Below are 20,448 nucleotides of genomic sequence, written 5' to 3'. Positions count from 1 at the left end.
GGAAGCTAGAGGCAGGCAATGACATCAAGTGCCACAGAGACATCCAGCATGACAAGAACCAAAATCAGCTGTTGGGCGCCCACAATTAGGAGTCCATCTGGTTTATAGGATATTGTATCTAAACTCCAAATTTATTATTAGCGTTGACCTTATTTCTCATACAACTCTGAATTCCTAGATTATCTCATAGCACCATGCAAAGCTTGTCAGTTAGATATGTTCAGTGAATCAGGAAAATTTTTCCTAAGTCTTTCTTAGAAGTTGTCACTTCCTTACTTAAAGTCACACTTAAGTATTACTGAGAACTGATGAAAATATGCAAGGTATATGTGACCTAAGCAGCTGAAGAGCTTCCATTTCAGGAAATAGGAAGAAGGGAAACCATAGACATTGCAATTCCAATTAAAATATTCAAATTGAGTACCAGGTTATATAATAGTGAACTGGTATGTTTATTTTTTACCAAGTCAAGAAGTTTGAGTTTATTGATTCTGATTTTGGGTCCTGAAGTCAGGAGATATGTAACTTCTATTTCCAGCTTCACCATTTAGTTGCTGTATAACCTCAGACAAACTGGTTAGCCTCCTTCTGTTCCCTAAGTGAGGATTGAAGAGAAAAATACATGTTCTATTCTCAATAAAGTGCTTAGTGCATATCAAATGCTCAATAACTAATAGTTACTTACAACTGTTATTATTAAATGACAGTAGTCCCTCCCTTATCTTTGGGAGATATGTTTGAAGGCTCCCAGTGGATGCCTGAAACTGCCCACAGATTGTACCAAACCCTATATTTACTACATTTATTTCCGTACATACATACCTATGATAAAGTTAAATTTATGAATTAGGCACAGTAGGAGGCTAAAAATATTGAATAATAAAATGGAACAATTATAACATACTATAATAAAAATTATATGAATATGCATTTGTGTTTGCACTCTCTCAAAATATTTTATTGTACTGTACTCATCTATTTTGGGACTACACAGTTGGCCACAGGTAACTGACAACACAGAAAGCAAAATCACAGATAATGGGGGACTACTGTATACCTGTAGTCCCCATAAGTGTTGAAAGCTTCTATCGGCATAGAAAACTGGCATAAGGCTATGCCAAAGTTGAAATAAAAGTATATTAATCTTCCACAAGTTTGTCATCATTTTTATACTTCATTATGAATTTAATCAACATTGGAATACATCATCAAAATAATATTACCAACTTTGTAAAGTGGAAGTAAAGTGGAAAAAATTTTTATTTGCATATTCAGTAAATGTAAGGCAAAATACACACAGACTATTAAACGTTCACATTTCTATTTAAGTAACCAAAGGTTTAAAAAAACTCAGCTAACAATTATTGAATATTTATCATTTGCCCAATACATGGACATTTTTATGCTCCCTGAATAACTGCAAAATAAAATTTACAATTTTACACTTGAGGAAACTGAGGCATACTTAGTAAAGTTAATTGGCCAACTTAAGATCCCCCGGCTAACAGGTGGTGAAACAAAGTTAGAACCAGTGTTTATCTATTCCAAATCTGTATTTCCCCTAGAAACCATCTGGGCATATTCTTCACCTTTTCACCCACATATCTGTTACTGTAACACTGATTCTGCCTTTCTCATAGAATACTCGGGGATTCTTCTGCACATATTAATAACTAGTTTCTTGCCATCCGGTATTATATGTTTTTAATGCGTAGGAATCCTGAATTCCTAGGTAGTCAATTATGAACTAAGAAACCTGAAATCTTAGTTTTTGAAGTAACCTTAGTTTTTACCTTTATTTAACAGAGGAGATTATAAGACCTGAAGAAGGGAGATGATGTAAAAAATGTCACATTGTATTGATAACAACTCCAACAATAAGAAAAACACAGAGCATTACCTAACTTTCAGACCTCAGCTTTTCCAACATAAGAAAGTAACTTAATGTTGCTGTGTGTGTGTGCCCACACATAGCCAGTTAGCTCCTTGGTATTTCTCATTAAACTTCTATAGATTCCTGAAAGCCAGGCTTCTTGTGTGTGCCTACATGTGTTTGCATACACATAGGTGTACACATGCCTTCGAGTCCTTTAGAGGGGGTGTTTCTTAAACTAAGTTCAGTCAGGCATTTCAGGAATATTTATTGCATGCATACAATTTGTCAGGCATTCTTCTGAGGTGCTAAGGACATGCCAGAGAACAGAATAAAGTTCTTGCCCTTAGAGAGTATGACAAGCACATTATCTCAGCCATAAGATCTGCCCAACCAAATTTCAACTGTCAAATTTATATTTCTCCAGAGAAACTGTTTTGAAGAAAAGAAAGATACAACAGATTCTTGATCCCTTTAGGGAGTCTTCTAAGACACCATTTACAAATCATTACTTTTTTTTTGCCTGCCCTATAAACTACTTGACAATCTAACAAAAGTTTACATGGATATACAGAGTATCTTTTCCACAATTCGCAAAGTACATTTCTATCTTTGCTGAGGGCATTCACTAAGGCACTTCAAAATATGTTTTAGAAGTATAGAATCTTACCCCAAATGGTCATATCCATTTATGTGTTCCTCCAACCTTAATCCTGTCTATGTATTTCTCTTTTTTATCTATGCCAATGTGAACTTAGATTAATAGCTTCTCCCCAACAGAGACCATATCTCTTTTTTGCAAACCATGAATTACCTAAATTGAAATCAGAGATGATCAATGTAAATGTGCATTTATTGAATGCTTGCTGTGCATGACATATGCAATCTGATTTTGTCCTCAAGGCAGTCGGTTACATGCAGTTGTTATTATCTCTATTTGACAGATAAGCAAACAGTCTCAGGGAGGTTAAATGATGCATGTGACACATGTGACCCAGTGGAAGCGGAGTACTTGAATTCACTTGAGTCCAAGTTTTACCTAATTTTTAAGTCATCTTTAGGAAGCATGCAAAAAATAAAAATTTATCAAATAGTGAGAACTTCCATTGATAATTTTCATCTCTTCTTAATAAGGTCAATGCAAATGGTTAACTTTAAGATGCTTTTCCACAATTGACACAGGTTTCAAGTTGTTGTCATTGAAAAGAAACAGCATACAAATCCAATGGGTATCTCCCAAGCCTGGCTGTACTATTATGATTCACAGATATGACAAGAATAACAATCACTACAACAGGACTTCTTTTCCCTTAAGAGGAAAACAAGTCCCTGGAAGCATATTGAGGAAATGGACAAAGCACAGGGCTGCTACTGTAGAGAATGAAATTATGAGCAACGATCATGACTGGCTGCCTCAGAAAACCACTGGCAAGTTGGTGCTGGAAGATTTGCACATGCAAACAATGACGTGCATGCCTGCATTAAATCTTCTTGATCCCATACATTCTTTTTGGCCTTTAGCTTATCACAAAGTAAAGATCATCATTTAACTAATGTAGGATTCATTTTGACTAGGAAGACAGTGAATCCAAATTGTGGTCTTTGGGGCCTTAATATTAGTAATGAAATTTTATACCATCTAATTTTGATTATATAACTGCATACACATTTGCCTTTATTTCATGCATTCCTGGGCCAGACTATGTAATATGTAGCTAAAATGATACATTTAGAATACAAGGGCTATTTTATGCAACTTCTAGACCAAAAGCACATACAAGATATTAATAGTATTATTTCCCCTTAAATTTCATTTAAATATTATTTTTGCTGAGTTCATTTTTCTATACTTTTAGGAGAAAAATCATGATTTACAGTTTCTGGTCCAAAACAACATTTTATATCCAAAATAACATACTGAGCCAAACTGTCCTGATAAGACCCCAAAAGAGGAACCTGGCAATCACTGTAAGGTCAGGTGCACAATCCCCAGTTTTCAAGTATAGCCACTAGAACTGTTAAAGTGCATGGCCAGACTGTTATTCATTCTCAGGAGGTTAATCCAAATTAATCCCCAAATAACCATAACAAAAAGCCATCCTTAGAGGGTCTGTTATGCCTAAAGCTTTGCATAATATTACTTATCATTCACAGAACAACTCAACAAATTAGGTATTACCCTTCCCATCCTACAGATGAGACAAGTGAGAGCCAAGGAAATTAAAAGTATTGCTCAAAGGGCACACCTATTAAATTAGAGGAAGACATTTGAAGAGGTAACTTTAAAACTTGTAGAACCCAGCAGCTCTCTCTGGGCATGTGGTCTTCGGCAGATTCCAGTCTACAACTACCTACTCACAAATGCTACTCAGAGGGCACTAACTTCAGCCCTGAAATCAACTGAGAAGTTTTTAGCTCTATCATCGCCATCATTCTTTCATCAGTGCATGAATGACTTGATCGAAATGCAGGGCCAGCTCTGACTGCAAAACCAGAAGAGATAAAGCCCAAGCTGGGTCATGCATTTCTAACTGCAGAGTTGGTGAAATGATTCACCAGTATGAAAAATGATGACAGCCTTCGATGCCCCATCATCTCCAGATTTGAACACATTTAAGTGGAGGTGGGTGGGAGGATACATTTCAGCCCACAATTTTAAACCAATTCTCTCTCTCTCCCTCTCTCTCTCTTTTCCCTTTCCTCCCACCCTCTCTCTTAGGAAAGTTTGCCCATGAGTGTTAAGTGTGGAAGGTGCGGGGAGGGGGTGACACTGTGAAGGAGAAGAATGTGTTTTGAGGTCTAATTGCAGTAGCACTGAAAAAATTTTGGTGCCAAAAAATATAAAGAAAAACAAAAAACAAAAATAAAACCTCCCCAATTGGCAGACCCAACCTAATTGCAAGGCTGAGTTTGCCATGTAAATCCCAGAACTAAACTATGAAGGAAAAAGTATCATTGCACATTTTTTTTTCTTCTTACTTTTTGTCAGTTGTGCTAAATTGCAGCTGAACAGGAACTTAAAATGCCCTTTGATGACCACAAATGGTGACTTAACTATGATCAAGTAAAACAAAACAAATAAGCAAACAAACAAACACACAAAAAACTGGAGAGAATTATGATAAGATATGCAGAAGCCTGCAGGGAGCTCAGGAGGAAAAAAAAAATCCTGCACAATTATTTTCATAGGTTGGTAAATTTATTGTCTGATTTGTGTCCCGACAGGAAACATGTGCCCAGAAAAATAAATTAGAGAAGTGCTCGGCTGTAGGCTAGTTTAGTTAAGGAATAATGAAAAGGATAAGAATAGATGATGTGAGTGAAAGAACAGACTCAGATGCTTTTAGCTGGGTGTTTCTGGTTTCTATTATCACCTCTCTCATATAAATCTAACTCCATCGTTCTTTAATGACTCTCTGGGGACCACCACTCACAGGATTAAATGTGCCCAACACTAAGAAGGGACCCAGGAGACTGCTGGCTTTCATCTCCTTGGGATATGCCAGAGTATATGGATCTTTTTTTTTTAAATAGTATTAAACCAGGGTAATCTGAACTACGCTATAGAAAGGAAGGAAGGAAAGAAGGGAGCAAGGGAGGAAGTGGGAAAGAAGAGAAAAATGAATGTTGGAGTTTGTAATCCTTGAGGTCTGAAGTTGCAGAAGTTTATTTCAAGCCCTCAGGACCAGTGTACCTTCCTTTCACCCTTCCTGATAAAAAATGGCATCTTAGGGACACAATTAGCCTTGTATGGCTATGCATGGCTAATACCTGTCCAGTTTGGATCCAAAACTGTCATCTGTCTGCTGTTCTGGGGCTTGTGTGAGTCACCTGTCTCATTCTGTTTGGCTATTAATCAAAGAGTTATAGCTTCTCTAAGCCTCAGTTTCCTCATTTATTGGCATGAGATTTCTGAAGAGTCTTCTGGCTCTAAAGTTATATGAGTCTATGATTCTGTTAGAAGGCCCTAGAGAGAAATAGAGGAGGGTGAAAGGGGAGAATTATGTTTCAAAGCCCAGCTTCATGACTCTGACAGCTATGGGGGAGGGGAAGGGGATCCTACAGGCCCTGAGGCTCTCTAAGCATTTTCCACCTTCTCTTTTGTGTTTCTATATTGGCCTCTTTTCCCCAAGACAAAAGTGGCACATGAGAAGCATTGGTGCTCAACACAAAAAGCTTTCCATTAGCTTCTTTTTCTAAGTTACCACAGAGCACTAGATTTCTGCCTTTTTCTCAAGAGCTGTGCCCCGGGGATGTTACAGAGGTTTCTGGCAAAACCTAAGCCAACTACCAGGACCCTTTACCCTCTCTGTACAGCCTCTCTGTTATCCAAAGAAGTCCCTAGTTAGAAGGAGGTAGGGTTGAAGAGAAGTAGGTCCTCCTTGTTACATTCTTAGCACTGGTGAGAACCTGGGTAATCTGAAGGCCACGTTTAGGCATCTGTCTGCAAGAGAGATTGTGAGAAGTGCAGCCACCTCTCTCCACCAGCTTGCTCTCCCAAACCCACCCACCAGCCAGAAGCCACCCTTCATCTGTTTGGTTTATTATCATATTTTTTGTGTTAATACATTCTGCTGATCTGCAATGTCAGGTTGAATAATGAAATTTACATTGAGTCTCTTCGATTTCCAATAGCTAAACATTTGTGCATCTAATTCCAGGGCTGCCATGAAACTTAAATGCATTCTAGAGTGTCAATCACACAGCACTGGCACCCCATACTGCAGCAGCTTTCTTGGGGAGATTTTTTTTTCCTGGTGAACATTTCCAAAGGCGTTTGCCCAGGATGCAGGCAACCTGCATCCTTAGAGCAAACCGGCTTATCAGTGAGCACAGCCTGTTGGAGCAAATACATGGGCCACCCTCTCCCTTATATCATTGCCCCTCAATAGCCAGGTCTTTAAATATCACACTAAAGGAGGGAGAGTGGATAAAGAGATCAAGAACACCAAATTAATGGACATTTTCTTCACCAATAAATAAGAAAATAAGGATCACTCACTGTATTTCAGACAGATCACAGCAACATCCAGATGGAAATCCAGGTGGTTAAGAACAAGAGAAAACACATGATCTTGACACCAAAAAAGAAGAAAAAAAAAAAAAAAAGGAGGTTGATGAAGAAAAATCCAACTGCAATTATCCTTCAATTTTAGTCAACATAGGCACAAATCCAACTGTGCTCTGCTGCTTTCACTCCCCCAATCAATGCTTCATTCTGCCGCGGTCAACTTTTCTTCTCTGAAATTTCTTTGCAGATGTATTATTAATTTCCTCTCCTCTTGTGGGAAATTCAAAAAGAAAAGAAAACACCACCATATCAGGTCTTTACTTTCCTAAAAAAGCCCCAAACTTTTCATTCCAAAAATATCTCCTTGGCATACTTTCTCCTTTATAGAGAAAAAACAGACATACTTTTCCTTTGTGGATCCTCGGTTCTCCATTTCCAATCATCCTTTTGGGGGGAGGGGGCAGCTGTTTTAATATTATTTATTTATGTCAGAACACACCAACCCCCGCGGGTCTAACACTGGTTTATTTCATTTTTTTTAATGATCCCTGTGTGCGCATATACACATTTGTGTTAAGATCCAGGTCTCACAAGAAAAAGCGTCGTTCTTCCTTCTCTCTTGCACAGTTTATCCACTGCATTCGGCTCCAAGACAGAGCTGCGTCCCGCATCCTTCATTTCTGCAAGGCACCCAATAGCCACCGCCACCAAAAAAAGTCTCCTTTTACATTGTCAATTCCTCTCCCCAGCCTCCCCTTCGAAGAATTTGGGGATCAACTCCCCCCACGCGCCACCCTTCCGGCCGGCCCCTTCGCCAAAGATCTGATTAGATTTCTCATCACAACCCAGTGCGCAATTGGATTTTTGATTTCAGTCACCCGGCCAGCCACCTTCCCCTCTCCCCTCCAAACTCCCGTTATATCCTGTCTCCTTCCCTCCACCGCCTCTGCAATTTCATAATCTCACGTTAAATGGAGTGCGGGGGGCGGGGGCGGGGGCGCGGGTGGAGGTAGTAGAGGAAAATTTCAAGGCTCCGTCAGCTGTCAAGAAGAAACCCATTCTTCCCCTGCTACTTTTTCTTTTTCTTTTTTTTTTAAGGCTTGGGGTGGCTTTCGCTTCCTCTGTCCCCGCCCCCACCCCGGCACCCGGTCCAGATCCTCCAGGTGTTGCAGAACTCCGCGATCAGGGACGGGATCACGGGGGAGACGCGTGATGCGGTCCCTCTCCGGTGGCCCCTGCCAGCCCTCGGGTCCCCTTCTCCATCAGCCGGCAGCAGATCCCGGGGCACCGCGGCGATGGAAGTTCAGATTGGGCTTTTATTTCAAATGGAGAGGGCAAAGTGATGGGACCAACGGGGTGTTAGGCAAATTAAAAAAAAAAAAAAAAAAAAAGGAAAAAAATGAAAGAAAAAAGAAAATTAAAAAAAAAAAAAAAAGAACGAAAGGGGTTAAAAAAAAATCCCTAATCGCTGGCTCTTCTCATCCTTCTCAAATGAAACTGCAGCTTTGATCTCATTTCCAGCTGCGTTGGGTACATTTTGGAGCCACAAGTTGGTTCCTCTTGGCGCAGAGCTTCCCGACGCCGGCTAGTCCTCTGCGAGGAGACGCGTCCCCGGGAGCGCAGCTGCTCCGCGCCGGCCTTAGCGCCATCTCCCAGGCTTGAGGCTCCCTGCGCGGCAGAAACCCCAGTCCCCTTCCATCCACTTCGGCTTGAACTCTCCTCCTCCCACTCCCTCTTCTCTTTCCCCCCAAATAAATAAATGCGCTCCCTGCGCGGGCGGCAGCTGCTGCCAGTCTAGGCTTTCTCTCCACCAACGCCACGTCCTGACGTTTAGGGTCCTAGCTCCCCAAAGCTCCTCTCGGACTGCAGTCCCCTTCCCTCCTCTGCCCCTCTTTCTTTCCTCTTTTCCTTTCCCTTTCTCTGCTTGTGATCAGTAAAATACAATTACCCAATTACCTCCCATCATCTTAGCACTGATTGGTCAATTGCATTAACACTTGAAGTCAGGGAAGAGCGGATTGGAGCCTCTGAGGTGTGGCATTGCTGCCACCTGGAGGGCAGAGTCGGCACAGCTCAGCGTCAAAGCAACCCCCACGCTAGGAGGTTAGTAATAGGCAAAGAAATTCGGGCTGTGTGGGAGAACTTGTCACTTTTTTTTTTTTTTTTTCCGAAAAGCCTGCCTGTTTTCATCCAGAAATTCAGGAGTTTTGAGCTTTACAGAAAGGAAGATATGGAAATCAAATCACCACTTCGGATTCAAAATAATCGCCAAACACACAAAGCTGTTGCTTTCAAATTGCAGGGTGAGAGTCTATCCCCTAGGTAGTCAAGCAGGCTGGTCCCAAGGTAAGGATTAACGAAGTACTATTACTTAGAATAGGCTCGCCAGAAAGAATCAGGGGTAGCTCAGAAAGCTACTGCGAAGGGAGCCTGTGGTGGAGCAGCATAATCTCACCAAGAGGAAGCAACTGTAAAGGCGAGATAGTAGCCCTGAGCCTATGCAGTGTTGCAGTAAATTGGCCTGTTCAGTTTGTACAAGACATTCAGGACAGCTTGACAACTCAATTCCAACATCCTCTGCTCCTGGATGTGGGCTTTTCCATCAACTCGTGTTAGAGAAGCGGTTGACACATTTCAACTTCACTGGGTCTCCTTAGAAAGTGAGACCAGACCCACAAAATAATGCTATTAATACTACATTTATATTGGTTTCTTTCTCTGCTGTATAATTATCATAAGGCTCTTTCTGGAAGCTATGGATATTCATTCTATGTCATTTACATATGTGACCTTGAGATATGAAATGGATAAAATTAGTAATGATAATTCAAACAATAGGTCATTTTTTTGGAGGGGGAGAGGGTAAATAAATATTTCTCTGTTTTGTGCTGATTTTCTTTATTTTTGAGAAATCAGACTGTTCTTGGTTTAAAAACAGTTTTAAACAAAGTAAGTGATAATGAAAAATTGAATCAGATGAAAACGGGAAAAGTTTTGCTAGGGGAACATCAAAGGCATATCCGAGTTCACATTAAATGTTGTTTTTTTCTTTCTTGTTTCCTTTATAGTATATGGGTATTACCTTGCTTAGAGTTTAAAAAATTACATTTATAAATTTCTTTGGGTGCTCAGGACATGATATAATATGAATCTCAGATGTCAGCACTTTCAAGGCCTGTCCTAATACATGAATTGTGATTTATTATAATTTCTCCATCTTTCTGGAGAGCTTTGATGTAGTTATAAATTACATCAAAATGTGAATTTGCTGAGAGTTAATGGCATTGCTTTTATTTTAAATGAATGCTGTATTGATTGTTTCAAAACACGAGTGGGCAGTTGACTATAACTTTAATTTGTGTTTTGAAGCTCTTATCCTTATACTGCCAATTATAGTTTATCAACTAATAAACCATTAAATGGTACATTCACTAGCTGCTCTCGATAGCTTCAAAGGAGTCTATCCTTTGGTTCTGAAGTAGGCTAGAAGCCATTTGAAATGAAAATTTTCTTTTTAGGGTCTTTGACAGCAAGGGAAAGGCCAATGATTTGTTTCTTCAAAGCTGATTATTAGCTATCTACCAGACATCTTGAATGCCTTTCAGAATGAATTAATCTATTAAGCAAAACAGCAGGGAAGGGTAAGTGCTGTTTAGCCAAGATGAAAAAAAAAAAAGAAAGAAAGAAAGGCTGTATACCTTCCCATTCAACAGTTACAGTATCTTTGCCTTCATCAGCTACTCATTCACACTATGTGACCTTGAATTAGTCATTTGGCTTTCATTTTTAGATTCAGATTCAACCAGTAATTATTGAGCATGCATATAGTGTGGTCTTTTGTTATACTTCTGATACATATTACCTTATTTAATACTCAACTCCTGAGAGGTTTTGAAGATGAGGAAAATGAAGCTTAAAGTCACATACTTGGAAGGTTACATAGCCAGGCTTTGAACCCGGATCTACTCAACTTCAATTCTTCTGTTTTGCTATAATGTCTAAGTTTGGATAACATGGGGGGCACCTCTAATACAGTAATGAATGTGCAGGCCGTCATTATCAGCCTTGAATCTCAGAAGTAAATCTGTAACCCTTTGATGGTATGGCATTGCCACATCTAGCACTGAAGGACTTGACTTAAAGAGAATTGAAATAAGTAGTAAACAAGCTATCTGTCATGAAAATACACACGCAAACTAAATTGTTGTTAATAATGACATAATTAGAGATATTTATGCAGTAGAGGTTGCCAGGTACTGTCAACAATGACAGAGAATGTGTTCAAGGAAATTTTTTTCATAAGAGCTCTTTTAAAAGAAGTAATATCACATCATCAAACTCCCTATTAGCCCATCTAGTTACCAAAAGCATGGATAGGACAAAATGCTATTGAAATTAGATGACTTGTGACAAGATGGGGCACAGTGCTAACATGGCAGGTTTGTTTTATGGACATACTGAGTTCTGTTGTTCTCCTCTGATTTGTAGACATTGGATAGTGAAAGAAAACTATCATGTCATTTCACTGTGTGTTGATGACTCTAGCTGGTGTAATCTTTAGCAAACAGCAGGGGACAGCATCTTGTAATCAGAAATACAAACTAGCAAGTAGAATAAATTCAGTAACTTTGCTTGAAAATAAAGAAAATATGAAAGTGTCTATTGTGGTTATTAATTGGATTTAACAGGCTGCACGCTACTCTATTAAAGCACAATGCATACTTAGTGTTTGAGTATTTATTTTGTATTATAAATCCTGGGAATAGATGTTTCCTTTTCACTTCCAACACTATTAAACAGGGACCAGAAGATCCTCTGAGATAATCGTATCAAGCTTGCCTCTATAGTCACACATAATGACATATGAATTAACTTCATTATACCAGCTTCTATTTTGAAAATTACTTTGACATGCTGTATGTATTAGGAGTTTACTACATATGTTATGCTAGATAATATTACATAGATGTTAGGTTTCAGAACTAGAATATATCCTAACACTCATCTATTCTTTATTCCTTGAAATATAGATGGGGATCCTAAAGTTCAAGTAAATTTACAAATTTCTGCTTTTTTTCAGTATACCTCCTCTATGATTGCTAACCCTCTACTCAGCCCTCACCCCATATAGTCTTACTTTTCTGTGCTCCTCATACTTTTAAAAATTTGTATGAATAACTAGCATTTAATTAGAGCTTAAAAGTGCCAAGTTTACTTCTAAGTATGTTACATATTTCAGCTCATGCAATCCTCCCAACAGTCTTATGAAGTAGGTACAATTATAATCTCATTTTATAGATAATGAAATTGGAGTTGAATTTAAATAAGAGCTCCCAGCTAGGAAGTGATGGAGGCAAGATTTTAACTCAGGTTATTTCATTTCAGAGATTGTGGTCATAATTAATATTTCCTATTATTATTTATTGTACTGAATAGAAGTGATTTGATAATGTCTATATTTCCCCCACACCATGATTGATTTCATGATAACACTGTGTGTACTTCTAATGCTTTGTGCATTATTGAGTGAATAAATGTCTAAGATTATGACATTACGAAATAGAAAGACTTGCATTTTTTTCCATTACCCTGTATGTTTTTCACTGTAGTATACAAAATTCTAGAATTCTAAATTCTAGATGAGATGCTTATTGTAATTATTGAAATAGAAAAACTAAAAGAAGATGCTACGAAATAAGATGATTTCATCAGAGAATTATAATTTTTGAATCAGTTAGCAATTGATACACAATAAACCATCCCAAAACTTGGTAGCTGAAAACAACAATAACTTATTATTTCTCATGAGTTTAAAGGTCAGTCAGAGATTGGTTATGTGGCTCTTCTGATCTTGGCTGGGTTCGTGGTTTACTGATCTAGAATGGTGTCAGCTAGGGTCACTGCCACAGCTGGGCTCCACTCCATGTATGTGTCTATCTCTCCCCATCAGTTTGGCCCACGTATATTTTTTTGGCAATGGTAGAAGTTCAAGAGAGCAGGCAGAAAGGCATGAGTACTTTTACAAGCTTCTGAGAGAATCAAATCTGTTAACTTCCCATTGGCCCCAAAGCAAATCACTAGGCTAAGCCTATAGTGAAGGAATGGGGCAGGCCATCCCACTCCCAAGGGGAGGCCACTACAAAGTTATATAACAAAAGAAAGTGAAGAATCAGGGTGATCATTGACATCAACCACAACCTCTCTGCCTTACAAATAACAAATTTCCTTAGTGATTACTGAAGTATACCGGAAAGAAAATTGTCTACATTAGGGGACATTCAGTCATTCATTTCAACAGATATATAATAATCTCCCATTATGTGCCAGGTATTATAGAAGTTATCACTGACTTCTCTGTAACCCTCACTTTACTGATCACATCTTTTGATGCTATTTCAGGAATGGCTGACAGATGTGCACCGAAAAGAATGCACCCAATTATCTTTATTACTTTACAGAGACCATTGTCAGGTTCTTCTGTGTACTCTTTGCCACTGATCTTTCTTCTTACCCATTCCTTCCCATCTCTAGTACCAGTTAGCTTGTGAAAAAAAAGTGGTTGAGAAAGTTTAAAGGAAGAAATAATAAAAGGAGAATCTGTTCCATATGTACAATAACAAGAAAACTATTTGAAGTGCAAAGGACAAGATTCATACTCTAAATACATAAATAGTTCTTAGAACTAGCTAAGAGAAATGGGAAAAAATACATGAATAGTCAAATCAAAGAAGAACCAGTTACTTGAACATTTATTGGTACTGACATTGCTGGGCCCTTTGGCCTCCTAATAAATTTTGATTGACTAGAAGAATGAACTACCACGTGGTTGGGGAGGAAACTGGATAGATAGTAGTTATGTTAATTACAAGCAATGGTGACAGATTATGGTCAGAATTTTACAGAAGTAAGTGTAAAGAGCTGGGGGTGGAAGGCAGAGGAGGCAGTAGCTACCTCTGTGTGGGGGCAGTCCAAGGGAACTTCACAAATAGAATCCCAATGCATTAAAAGCTTCATGAACGTGAATGTACAGTCGAGGAATACAGAATTGCTCATTTTGCAGCCAGAGGACAAAAAAACAAGATGCATTCTAAGACAAAATAATTTGTCGTACAAAGATTAGCAGAGTTAAAGCTCACGTTACTTACAAAATGAGTTACGGGAGAGGTAATTGACTAATAGATGTCATCTGGAGATCCAGAGAGTCCAGGTTTTGAAAGTACAATCATCCCTTGTCATCCATTGGGAATTAGTCCCAGGACTCTCACAGATTCCAAAGTCTGAGGATGCTCAAGTCTCTTATATAAAATGGAGTAGTATTTGCATATAGTCTATGCACATTCTCTCATATTCTAACTTAAAATACCTCATACTATACCTACACATCATTTCATTCTCATGGATTCAACGTAGTGCTCAGCATGTAGCGGCAGATTCAACTTCTGCTTTTTGAAACTCTGTGGAGTTTTTTTTTTTTTTTTTCCCCTTGAATATTTCCGATCTGTGACAGGTTAAATCCACGAATGTGAAACCCATAGATACCGAGGGCCAAATGTAGTTTTAAAATATTCTTTCTAGGAAGGTGTCAATCACAAAAGAGGTCTGGAAAGGAAAGGCATTAGTGAAGGAGAGCATCTTGTGGGAGGAGTCTTCTTTTTACAGACCACACCAAACAACAAGCCCAATTCTAGGAGTGACTTAAAGTATTAACAAGAAGAAGAAAGTGGAAAGAAACTACTGTATGACAATTTGGCAACCAATTCAGAATGGATTTAGACTCAATTACATTTTAAAAATCCTTTTTAAGTGATGACTCAAGCACTTGTAAAACACAATCTCCTTTATTGAATGTTTCTAAGGGAGGTGGTATTTGAGCACAGATACTATTAATACATGGTGGTATTTTTGTGCTGTTGAAATTAAGAATCTTTGCACTGAGAAGAAAATTGCCTATAAAGGTATCTTTAAAACTCTACCAGGAATTAGTAGATGGTGTGAATCCAGTTGTGTAATTTGAGAAGACAGTTGCATTTTATCTAGCTAAATCAGCACTTGATACTAAACAATTCCTAAAGAATGTCACTTTATTTCAGCATCAGCCATGCAGTACAGATTCAAGAAATGATAGCCTTGTTTTCCCCACCACATCACTATTGTGCTTTCAGGAAATGAAGTGCATAGATTTCAAAATTGAGCTCTCTTCACACTGAAGATTTGTTAACACATCTGTGATTCCAGATCTCCAGCTGATTTAATAGCATGGGATTCAAATAATGTGAAACAATTTGCATTTTTAAATGTCCAGGTTTCTAACATGCACAACGTTTTTGAGGGTAAAAACATGATTACGAGATACTGCACACTTGGGAAAAAATAATCCACGTCATTTCCATAGAAAATGGAAACATCTTTCTCACTTGAATGAAATAATACTTCAAAAACCGAAAATAAGCATATATAAGGAAATATGGACTTTCAAAATGGGAAGGCAATGGGAATCCTTGGATTCACTACAGAGATATTTTTAATCCATAAATAAATGAGTTAGTTTTATAGGAGCAACAAAAGATTAAATAAATATTTTTGTGGCAGATAGGGACTGTGAGGGGTGTCCTAGAATTGTGGTCTCTTTGCACAGAGTGAACTCTGGGTGTCTCCATCTAGTTAAGTGATTGAGTGTTTGACATTTTACCACAACATTCAGTTAACAATCTTCCTGAAAGGATTTTTAAATGAAATTTTAATAATATTTATGGCAGTTTACATTTTCACTAGGAGAACAATTATGCCACAGTGATACTCAGTTTCTTACTTTAATTCTTATGAATGGTTCCACAATTTTTTTGTTATTGTTCTTATTGATATTAAGGGATACATTTAAACGGCCACAGAGATTTCTCACTTCTATTGTCCACTTTGCTTCTTTTACCTCTGTGGTTACAGGACAGCAAAGTTATGACTTCGGAACAAAGCTTCCTTGAAGAGGCTCACCCTCCTTTTCCGTGCTTCTCCTTTTTATTCTCCTTTACATAAGCTTAAGATCTCAATCTTAGGCACTTCCCTTCTCCAGAAAGAAAGATACTAAATAAACAACTTTGCACATAGGTGCTAACAATTTAGTCCAATCTAATCCATTCATTTATTACAAATATGTATCTAGTACCAATTTCAGTGAGTTCCATATATATTAATACCATGACTAGGCAAAGTATTTGGAACTTTTCATCATCTCCCAGAGATGCTTACAATTTGTAGAAAGGATTAATGTATATTTAGAAAGGATATATGCTTGAATCAAGGAAACAACATGGAGTCAAAACCAACAGCAGTGCATTTGGAATTTCATAGGCCTGAGTTTGCATTTGACGGACGGACATTCATTGTCTGTGTTTTAGGAGAATTACAAATACTTTAGGGATAAAGCTTAAGGAAAATGTGTGGCCGGGAAAAAGATGAAATGCCAAGAAATGAACCTGCACATAACAACCAGATCAAGGATTTGTTCTGTTATTTTTTTGAAGGAGTTTGTTTGAAAGGTGAAGGGTCATCATTGAGGGATATCAAGTTAAGAAGTGATGGGACAAGTTTGGGGTTTATAAAAGACATCATAGGGGCGGTATGCAGATGAATTAGAGAAGAGTAATTAGGCAGCTGTTATGAGGGTCCAAACAAAGATAGCAACTTTGGGGAGGGACAGAGGGAGGTGGGCATAAGAAACACCAAGTGTTGGAATCTACAAAGTTTTATTTATTTGCATATTTGCTGTTTTTGAGTATGTGTTTGTACATGTGTGACATTCTATTTGGAGGCTATATATAACTCCCATTCAATATAATGAAGTACTTCCTGAAAATAATGCTCTCTGAACATGGAATGGGCTGCCTCACAAGACAATGATTTTCCTGCCATTGGAGTTGCTTGTGCATAGGCTGCAAGGTGAGGTTGGGTCTTTGAGGTAAGTTTGAATTAGATCAGCAGCTCCTTAACATTGTTCTGGATTTAATTTTTGCTGGTCCACTATAGCAAAATGGGAAGAGTAAAAACAATGTAGTGGGATTTTCCTATTAATTAGTTGAATTTAAAGCAAAACCCTTCAGTTTGTGATTTAGTCTGATATTTTTACAATTAAAACTTTTTTCTTTTATTTCATTCTGATTTAAAATATAAATACCTGGCAAAATAAAAAGTTGGAAACAGTGTTTTGAGCAGCTGTATATTCATTTTTAATGACATGAAAGGTGTTAAAGTTTGGGGCCTGCTAGACTGATGGCCTTTGAGAGCCCTTAGGGCTCTTAGATTTTATGCTTTTATCAGAATTTTTCTGCCTGAAGAAGTGCTTTCATGTAGATCAACAGAACAGTGTGATTGACATTATTCAACTTTTTATAAAACAAATCAAAACTATAACTACATGAAATGCTCCTAAAAGTTTCCAAGTACAGCCTTTTCCAAAAGCCAAATTCAAAAGTGAAATTGATGACATCTTACAACACTAGCTGAAATGTTCCTTTCACAGCAAAATACGACACTGGAAAAATGTTAAGAGCCAAACTGCCAGCATCACTCACCAAATCAGCCATTCAGAGGCCCCCTCCATACAGAGCCACAAACCTGTGTTAAGTCACTTTCCATATGTAACTTGGGAGTAACTGTGGGCCTAGGGGTCCTGGCTCTTTTTTTTTAGGGTGCTGCTGACAAGCAATGAAATTAAACTAAGCTTCAAGTCATAGAAGGGTGCCTCTAAGTGCTTATGCTGTTAAATGCCATAAGATTTCAAATGGAAATGACATGAATTAATTTTCCTGAGAAGAACAAAAAGGAAAGCAAAATTGAGAAGAAAGGCAGCTTCTTGTAACATAATATGCAGATTAATGGCACCCACTGATTGACTGAAGTGTCAAAAAAACATACCTTTCGGATATAAATGAAGCTACTGAAGAGTTTGGGGGCTCTCTCGCTCTCTATCATTCCCATGAAATATTAACTAATAAAATCAAAGTAAAATTGTTTTTCTTCATATCTTCAACTTCTCTACCTCAAAAGCTATCCTTCTGTACAACAGTCCCTACTGAAAGAGGAAAGGATTTATCCAAATACCTCTCATACATAGTACCAGAAATAAAATTAAAATTCCTTATATTGATTGATAAAATCCTCCTTCATCTGGCTCCAGGTTCCTCTTAGCCTTTCCTCTATCTTAACCCACACCTCCTACTCCCGTACTCTGGATTCTCCAGGAATATGGGCCTTCTTTCTGTCCTCAAATAGGGCTGTGGCACTAGCTGTTTCCTCTGCTTTGAGCATTCCCCTCTGCTTTCTGCAGGCACTGATATTTTCCACCTTGTAAGGGAGGACTACGCAACAAAGTGGCTACCTCACATCTAAAATTAAAAATTGTATTTTAATTTTCTGCAGAGTGCTTGTCTGATGGCTGCTTTTATGTATGGAGTTGTTTGTCTAGCTCTGCTGAAATGAGTTGTCCATGAGCGCGTGGATCTTGACTCTCTTTATCATGCTATATCTTCTACTCATAGAATGGTACCTGGCACAGAATAGGTGCCTAACTCAAATTTTTGAAAGAATAGCTGAAACAATAAAAGTTAGAGCTAGAAGCCAACTGTACAGTGTTGGTTAGGGGTAAAGACAAGGATATGAGAAGGAGGCATGCTCTTCCTTTAGCACATATTGTCTGGTCACCACTAGGTAGGGCTTAATTGAATGACAACCATGTGTCTTACTTAGATTCTGTCAAATACCAAAAGAAGAGGAAGAATGCATGTTCCTAACTTCCAGCTGTATACACATAATATTAAATAAGAGCTTAGGCTCTTAAGTTCAACATCTGAAGCTTGAATATTGGCTCCCCTACTTCCTAGATGTTGACCTTGGGTTAGTTATTTTACCTCTTTAAGCCTCAAAGACCTCATCAATAATTGGTTACATCTGTTCTACACAGTTACAAGGATTAAAATGAAATAATGCAGTGGAAAAGTTAGTATAGTTGCTGGCGTCTATTGAGCACTCTATTATCAGTGACGTTTGCTCTTATTAACAAAGTCATTATACCAAACTGTTAGTTACTATAGGTCCTTTCTTCCACATGTTGCCACTTAACCAATCAGGTTTTTTTGTTTTTTTTGGCTCTTGATAATGCAGCAAATATGACCCAAAAGAAAAGAACCTAGAACCTCACCCGGTGCTCTTTGGACAACTGTTATGTTGGTGTCTCTACCTATTTAAATCAGCCAGACTGGAGGTTAAAGTTACTTTCATTTATATAAATAGATAGCAAAATGACTGTTAAAACTTTTTTGGAAGCATTTTAAGGAAAATGTCATTTTTCCTTATCTTTCTTTCCTATAAAGATTCAGTTACTGTATCTTCAAAAGGGTCAACCTTTTTCTCTCCCAAAGTGTCAAATGAAATCTCAAAATATTGTGTGACCTTGAACTAATTGGTTCCCTTTCTGTGTCTCAGTTTGTCTGTTTTAAATAAGAATTCATAACACAGCAGCTGCTCACTTCTTGGTAGTGAGGTGAAAATTAGTTTCTCATGTTCAAAACCAGAGTCACCTTCAAAACTACTCCTCTCCCCCCCACACACCCACACATTCATTCATTTTCCAAGTTCTCTAGTTTCCCTGTAGGCAAAGTTTTTTGCATGTTTCCCTTCCCTTACACTCCACCTGCTTTCATTCTGGTTCAGATCTTGAACACTCTGCCCCTTGTGTGCTCCTCCTCCAACCCAACCCACTCACAGGCAGTACATAGCTGAAAGCACCCGCTATCATGCAAAGCAGCACGGCACATTTATTGAGTGCTGAGAGTATCAATAAAGTTATTGAGTATCTGAATCAGGTACTGTGCTAAACACTTCATGTGCTTTGTCATTTAATTATAGCTCCAATGACTGTCATGCCCACATTAAAAGAGTCTCTTGAGCTACTCGATTATATCCACGTTCATTATAACATGGCCCTAACATGGCACTGCCATTTACTCTTTAATGATCTTGGGCAAGATGAGGTATGTTAATCTCAAAAGACCTCAATTTTATTACTGGTAAAATAAGTGAAAATAATAGTACAGCCTCATAAGGTTATCACAGGTTTTCTTATCTGTGGCACAATTGGTATTTTAGGTCAGATACTTTTTTGTTTCAAAGAATGCCCTATGCCTTGTAGGATGTTTAGCAGCATCTCTGGTCTCTATCCACTAGATGGCAGTAGGACCCTCTCTTCCCCCCCTTCACCTCCTCACTCCCCCCTATTTTGGCAATCAAAATGTCTACAGACGTTGCCTAATCCTCTCCTCTCCAACACCCCAATGCAAACTACTCAGGTATTGCAATGAAAAATGTAGATACTTTCAGATATTGGACATAAAATGCCCCTTTCTCTCTTAATTCTCGGGAGCAACTTGCATGTTCCCTATTCCCGAACATAACCATAGTATCTCTGTTTGTCAAGATTAGCCCAAGGTTTTCCTGCCTCCTTGCCTTTGTGGTTTTTTTCCACTGCAACACTCTCCCACCCCACTTGTGCCTTAGAAATTCTTATCCATCCTCT

General features: G+C 38.3%; 1 protein-coding gene across 10 annotated transcripts in view; it reads right to left on the bottom strand.

Moving 5' to 3' along the window:
* The window catches only part of LRRC4C (leucine rich repeat containing 4C), a 1,172,848-nt gene that overhangs the window by 147,047 nt on the left and 1,005,353 nt on the right, over window positions 1-20,448 (bottom strand). For 3 of the 10 annotated variants that reach the window (XM_012790810.2, XM_012790830.2, XM_012790840.3), the window contains exon 1: window positions 6,876-19,476. The exons of 5 other annotated variants lie outside the window; for them this stretch is intronic. The gene's annotated coding sequence lies outside the window, so the exon portion shown is untranslated. Of the gene's footprint in view, window positions 1-6,875; window positions 19,477-20,448 lie in introns of those variants that run through there. 2 more of the 10 variants (XM_076002026.1, XM_012790785.2) reach the window with 1 other exon arrangement.

The sequence above is a fragment of the Microcebus murinus genome, chromosome 4 (genome assembly GCF_040939455.1).
Source record: "Microcebus murinus isolate Inina chromosome 4, M.murinus_Inina_mat1.0, whole genome shotgun sequence".
Classification (NCBI taxonomy): domain Eukaryota; kingdom Metazoa; phylum Chordata; class Mammalia; order Primates; family Cheirogaleidae; genus Microcebus; species Microcebus murinus.
Note: the sequence above shows the minus strand (reverse complement) of the source record. Positions and strands in the feature narration are given on the sequence as shown.